Source organism: Balaenoptera borealis (assembly GCF_965194805.1).
Source record: "Balaenoptera borealis genome assembly, chromosome: 4".
Classification (NCBI taxonomy): Eukaryota; Metazoa; Chordata; class Mammalia; order Artiodactyla; family Balaenopteridae; genus Balaenoptera; species Balaenoptera borealis.
This window is the reverse complement of record NC_138861.1, coordinates 2,003,275-2,010,637: the sequence shown is the minus strand read 5'-3', so window position 1 is coordinate 2,010,637 and position 7,363 is coordinate 2,003,275.

Genomic DNA, 7,363 nt, shown 5'->3' with positions numbered 1-7,363 from the left:
AGAAAGGAGAGCTGAGCACAGAGACAAGCCTGTCCACCAGGGAGCATAAATATGGGAGAATAAGGGTAATTCTAATCAAGGAGAAATTTTATGACTTTATACAGAAACATGCTTTCTCTCATCTTAGAAACATTTACACTGATTCAGTCACTTAAGTAGAATGTGCTGTGACTATAGCCTTCCGTTCACTTCAAAGGCTCTTCCTTCAACATTGTATAAATTCCGGTAACACTGTAAACTCCTTTGAAACAGCATTTTTGCTACCACACGTACAGCTTGAGAAAAGTTCAAGGCCGTGAAAGTGCTTTGAGGCGCAAATTAACCCACAACTGGCCTGAATGCCCTCTCTGTTCCCAGCAGTTTTATAACATCATAAATATTTATGTGTCTGATACCACTAATGAGTTCCATAAAAGAATTCCTAGCCCACAAACATACTAGTTCAGCCTCCTTTTGGCAACACTAATTAGGTATTTTATGTGACTGTGCTAAAACACATCGTGGTTGGATAGCTATGTTTAAAAATTAAAAAACAAAATTTTACACTGTCATAACAGAAAGAGTTTTGTTTTTGTTGTCGGTTGTTTTTTCTTTGTTTGCTTGCTTCCCCTCACCCGGCATTAAAACAGAGCCATGTCTGCCTGGTTTAGTACCAATGACAGATTTTTGCTGCTTTGTATCATGTATGGATGAACACATCAAATTTGCAGCCAAAAAATGTTTTTCAGATGGCGACATTAAAGCAAAAATCCCAGTTCGAGTACATTTAATTTCACCTATGGATCAAAGCTACTCACTGAAATAAGGAAACCAACCACCTCAAGTTTTGAAAGTTAATTGTAAATTTGCACAATCTGTCTAGTTCATTATTAATTTTGGAAAAATACTTCTGCCAGGTTAGACACAAAAGCCTCATTCAGATGTGCCATTAACCTTCCTTTTCACTGGAAGGCATCGCAGCTCGGGTATTAATGACAAGAAGTCTTTTGTTCTCCGTCTCACAGAAGAATCCTAAAGAATGAGAACTATTTTCTTTCTCTCACCGCTAACCCCCTTTGAAAGGTTTTGCTGGGCTTTGAGTCCTAGAGGCAGAAGGTTGCCCTTACCCTAGGGTCAGATTTAATGGGTTTTGGATTAAATTGTTATACACTGAAGGGTGGAAAATTAAGGCTGAAAAAGTCTAAACCGCTAGACAATTTCTCTGACGTGAAGGCTAGAGATGGGTGTTTTGTTTACCTTGGACTTGATTATTTGTCATGAGAGTTGTGGGGAATGCGGTTCTTCACAAGACATGGAAAAATACGGAAGAACTTGAGAGCTGATAGAAGCCCAAACGGGGTGGCATGTGGACACTTGGAGAGATGGAGAGCCCTAAGCACCACCGCCTTGGTGCTGAGCAAACATTCTGTGCTGAGGCTTGTGCAGAAAGACAGAGCTGCTCACACAATGTGAAAGATCACAGGACTCAGAAAATGGCTTGATGCCCTGGAGACTGGAATTCTTTCTCCCATTTTCCAGGCATTGCTAAGTTCTCCAGTTTATTATGCGAAAGGGAAGGTCCCTCAAAATATGACAAAATTGAATTTCTTACCAGCTGGCGAAGCTAGGGCATAGACTCAGATTTAATTTAATTTAGCAAAATAAGGGTCCCGTGGACCTTCCTTATACTGTCCTTACGACTGTGAATGGAAGTCATACCTTCAGTCTGTTGTTCTAGCTTTGGTCAGTGCTACAGTCCAACTGACACAAACCATCACAATTTTCCTTCAGTTGCCATTTCCAAATATTAAAAGAATTTCCACCATATGACCCAGCAATCCCACTACTGGGCATATACCCTGAGAAAACCATAATTCAAAAAGAGACATGTACCACAATGTTCATTGCAGCACTATTACAATAGCCAGGACATGGAAGCAACCTAAGTGTCCATCATCAGATGAATGGATAAAGATGTGGCACGTATATACAATGGTATATTACTCAGCCATAAGAAGGAATGAAATTATTTGTAGTGAGGTGGATGGACCTAGAGATTGTGATACAGAGTGAAGTAAGTCAGAAAGAGAAAAACAAATACCGTATGCTAACACATATATATGGAATCTAAAAAAAAAAAAAAAGGTTCTGAAGAACCTAGGGGCAGGACAGGAATAAAGACGCAGACACAGAGAATGGACTTGAGGACATGGGGAGGGGAAAGGGTAAGCTGGGACGAAGTGAGAGAGTGGCATGGACATATATACACTACCAAATGTAAAATAGCTAGCTAGTGGGAAGCAGCCGCATAGCACAGGGAGATCAGCTCAGTGCTTTGTGACCACCTAGAGGGGTGGGATAGGGAGGGTGGGAGGGAGATGCAAGAGGGGGGAGATATGGGGCTATATGTATACGTATAGCTGATTCACTTTGTTAGAAAGCAGAAACTAACACACCATTGTAAAGCAATTATACTCCAATAAAGATGTTAAAAAAAAATTAAAGAATTTCCGTCTTCAAATCTTACACGGAGGACCTAGAAGGAATTGCTTAGCTGAAACGCCTCCATAAACATTAGAGCCCCCTTTCTGCTCACGAAGCCATGACAGTGTCCAGAGCGTCCTCTGAAGGAGTCTCAGCCATGATCTTTCCACGTAAAGTCACATCAGAGCTGAAGGATGGGCCCTAAAACGGCCTGCAAGTATGATCTGCAATAGCACTTGTCAAATTCCTCAATAAATATGAGTGACCAGGAGATCAATACAGTAAGTCCCCTACATGTAAACGAGTTCAGTTCCAAGAGCATGTTTGTTAAGTCCAATTTGTTCCTAAGTCCAACCAAGTTAGCCTAGGTACCCAACTAATACAATCAGCTATATAGTACTGTACTGGAATAGGTTTATAATACTTTTCACACAACTAATACATAAAAAACAAACACAGAAAATGAAGGAAACATTTTTAGTCTTACAGTACAGCACCTGGAAAAGTACAGTAGTACAGCACAACAGCTGGCCTCCAGGGGCTGGCATCGAGGGACCAGGCAGGAAAAGTTACTGACTGGAGGAGGAATGGGAGGTGGGAGATGGTAGAGCTGAAGGATTGTCAGCAATAGGAGGCAGAGGGCAAGCTGCAATTTCACTCACACCTGATGTTGATGGAACGCACGTTCCCATCTTTGAAAGTTCGCAAGTTGAAGGTTCGTATGTAGGGGACTTGCTGTATAGGACAAGGAAGAAGAGCTTGACAGTGAATGAAGCTTCTGGACTAAGATGCCAAGCACATGCCTCCCTGCCCAGGGCTCAAAGTCATCCCCTTGGGGCTGGGGATGGTGCCCTCAAAGGCCCAAGGCTGAGAGTGGGAGGGTATGAAGACACTGAGCTAGGAAAAGCAAGCTAGGGATGGAACTGCAGCCTGGAAGCGGTGGCCGGGTGGATGAGTCTGGGGCCTCATTGCCTTTGAAGACATCATCACTGGGATAGATGTTACATGTGAATGGGATGGTTTTCATGAGGGTTGTAAATTAAGTCTGCCTTTGGCCAAGTTTAAATTGGCCATGATGAACGGGAACTGTGGAATCCCCTGAGCTCTGCTCAGTAGTAAACGTTAAGCAAGATAAACATCCAGAAGGGCAATGAACGATCACTGCTCTGATTAAGGGACCGGTGAAAGGCTTATTCTGTTTGTCACAATCCTGTCCAGCCAGTATGTCAGGCAGGAACAAAAGGTGAACAGTAGCCGATTAAGGGTTAAATGTGGTGAATCCTCCGATTCATTCAGTTTACTTGATATGTAAAGCAAGATCTTCCTTCTCTTTCAGGACTCCTGTTGGTTCCTAATCACAAGGTCAACAGAAAGAAATCTAAATTTTTTAGGGAGGGGATTTTTTAAAAAAAATTTTTATTGAAGTATAGTTGATTTACAACATCATGTAAGTTTAAGGTGTACAGCACAGCAACTCAGTTTTATATATACATATATTTTATATATATAGTCTTTTCAGATGATTTTCCCTTATAGGTTATTACAAAATATTGAGCATAGCCCCCCGTGCTGTATGTACAGTAGGTCCTTGCTGGTTAACTGTTTTAAGGAAATCTGAATTTGAATTGGGCTCTGAGCCGAAAGGGGCACTGAAGTGTTACAGAGTGCTGCCCCCCGCTGAGCCCTGAGGACTGAGCCGCTCACATTACCTTGGAGTTATCTGCAGCCCAAACACACAGACTAGACCTTTTGGCAAAAGGTGAATCCGCCTCCCCAGATGAGACCTGGCAGGTTTCGGATCTGAGAACTTCCTAAAACCACCGTTCATTCTCACCTGCTTGAAAGGAAAGTGTTGACTCCTTGCCGGATGTTAATCCAAACTCCCCCCGCAGCAGACGGGGTTCGAAAATCTAAGGCCAGAAATATCGATGACCACGGAGGTGACGTCATAGAATCATCCTCATAGGGAGAGAGCCACACAGCAAAGTCCTCTCATAAAATAGAAGTGGGATTAGCAGATGCACACTATTATATATATAGAATGGATACTCAACAAGGTCCTACTGTAGAGCACAGGGAACTCTACTCAATATTTTGTAATAACCTATAAGGGAAAAGAATCTGAAAAAGAATGTGTATATATATACATATATATATATATTAAACTGAATCACTTTGCTGTACAGCAGAAATTAACACAACATTGTAAATCAACTACACTTCAATAAAATTAACCTACACACAACCAGTGGATTGCCTCAAGTTACATTTGTAAACTTTTACTATTAAATAAATTTTTATTTACAGAAGAGTAACAAGGAAAATACAGAGTTCCCTATACCTCCCCCCTAGCTTTCTCTCATGTTGACATAGAAAATAAACTGCATATATGTATCAAAGCTACAATAGCAACATTAGCACAGTATTGTGACTGAATTACAGACTTCATTCTCTTTCCCCAAATTTTTCGTTAATGTCCTTTTTCTGTTCCAAGATCTCGCCCAGAACACCACATTGCCTTTAGTTCTCATGTCTTTCCAGTTTCCTCCAAACCATGAGAGTTTCCTTGTTTTTTCATGACTTTGACACTTTCGAAGAAGACTGTCAAGTCTTTGGAGGAATGTCCCTCAATTTGACTTTCTCTAATGCATTCAAGTTAGATTTTAAAATAACCCATATGACATAGGCAGTTCGTAAGGGACACACCTAAGGCAAAGCAACACCAAAAAGATGGAAAAATCAACAAAGAGAAAGTTACATGACAAAATTAACATCATGCAAAATGAAATGAAAGTAGAAAGGTGTGAAATGAGACAAAAAGCACAATTCATACAAACAAATGAAGTAATTCATCACAAAATGCCAGTCTTGCATTCAAATGTGTGCAAATTATATATATATATATGTGTGTGTGTGTTTGTGTGTATGATAAATATAAAAAGAAATATTCATAAAGCCTCAAACTATAGACGGCCAAATCTAATAGAATTATGAAAAGAAAAGGACAAATTTTAAGCATTTTTCTCATAGATTATGTTCAGCAATCACATCTAGTAAAATAAGATATCAATAATAAAATAGTAGCCAAAAAAATAGATATCCCTAATGTTAGCCAAACATCCCATGAATTTGGATTCTAGAAGTCACACTCTTAAATAGTTTCAGGTTACAGAATAAATGAAAAATAAACTTAAAAGCATTTATAACTCTACTTCAATGAAAATGCATATAAAAATTTGTGGCATCCAGCAGTACTTAAAGAGGAATTTATAGCTTTAAATGCATTTGGAGAATATGAATGGTTGGAAAAGCATGGACTAAGCATTTGAATCAAGAAGTTTAGGAAAGAACACCAAAAGAAATCCAAAGAAAATAGAAGAAAGGCAACACTGAAGAGGAGAAATGAATGAAGTAGAATGCACACACATTAAATCAGAGTTGATCAGTAAAAAAATAAACTGATTCTTTGATAAGACTAACAAAATTGAAAACCTCTGTAAGTGTGATTAAGAAAAGAGAAATCACAAAAGCAGCTAAGCCTGTGTGCCACAACTACTGAGCCTGAGTTCTAGAGCCTGTGAGCCACAACTACTGAAGCCCACGGGCCTAGAGCCCGTGCTCTGCAGCAAGAGAAGCCTCCACAATGAGAAGCCAACGCACCACAACGAAGAGTAGCTCCCGCTCGCCGCAACTACAGAAAGCCCGCACGCAGCAATGAAGACCCAACGCAGCCAAAAATTAATTAATTAATTAATTAATTAATTTTAAAAGAAGTGGTATGGATTATAACAGAGAGTTTAGATGTCCCAAGACATTATTTCATGGATAATTGTTAATAATTTAAAAACCATATACAACTGATAATTTCCTAGAGAGAAATAAGTTATCAAAATTCATCTAAGAAGGAAAAAGTCTTCATAGAACAATATGTACTTTTTTTTAATGTGCTCAGAATAATAAATGTCCCTAAATCTACCCTCAATAACAGAAGGCTGGATCTGTTTTATAGGAGTTTTAGAAAACTCAAAGAACCATTAACTCCAGCCTTACTTAATTTCTTCCAGAGTCCAGAAAGAAACAGGAAGATACACAACTCATTTTATGAGACAAATGTAACCCTGATGCATAAACAAAATATGGATGACATAAGAACATGCTATTATTGGCCAATCTCACTTATAAATACAGATATAACAATTTACCTAACTCTTGAAAAACCATACTAAAACTAAAAGGAATGTGCTAAAATTAATACATCACAGGCAAAACCAGTTTATCCCAGGAATTATTTCAAGTTAGAAAATCTTTTAACACAGTAACTATGTTACAGTTTATAGGAGAAAAACAATATCATGTCAATAGTTGCAAATTGAGATGAGTTTCTTCAGCATTTTAGCTTGGCAAAATTTCTGCGTGTTAAATTCTGATTACACCACTTGTTGAATGGAGGGTGGGAAATGAGTTCTTTCTTACAATCTTGGCTGGAGTGTAAATTGATACTGTTACTGTAGAAAAATTTGGCGTTACCAATTAATTTTTTAATTGCATAGAGGTTCTATCTGTAGTTATCTACTATACAGTCAGTCTCCCATAAATACTAGAATATATACACAAGAATGTTTATTTCAGCAATGCTTGAAATAACGAAAATTTTGAAACAATATAAATATTCTTTATTAAATAAAATGTGACACATGCATATGATGAAATAATCTGGATATCTATGTGAATAGCTCTCAAAAAACCTAATGTGAATAACACACATAGCATTAATGTAAATTTAAAAACACTAATATTTGTACATTTTTTTCTTTAAAATATTATTAAATTTTTTGGGAAAATACAAACAAACTGATAACCATGATTGCCTCAAGGTATAACTGCAGAAGACCAAGATAAA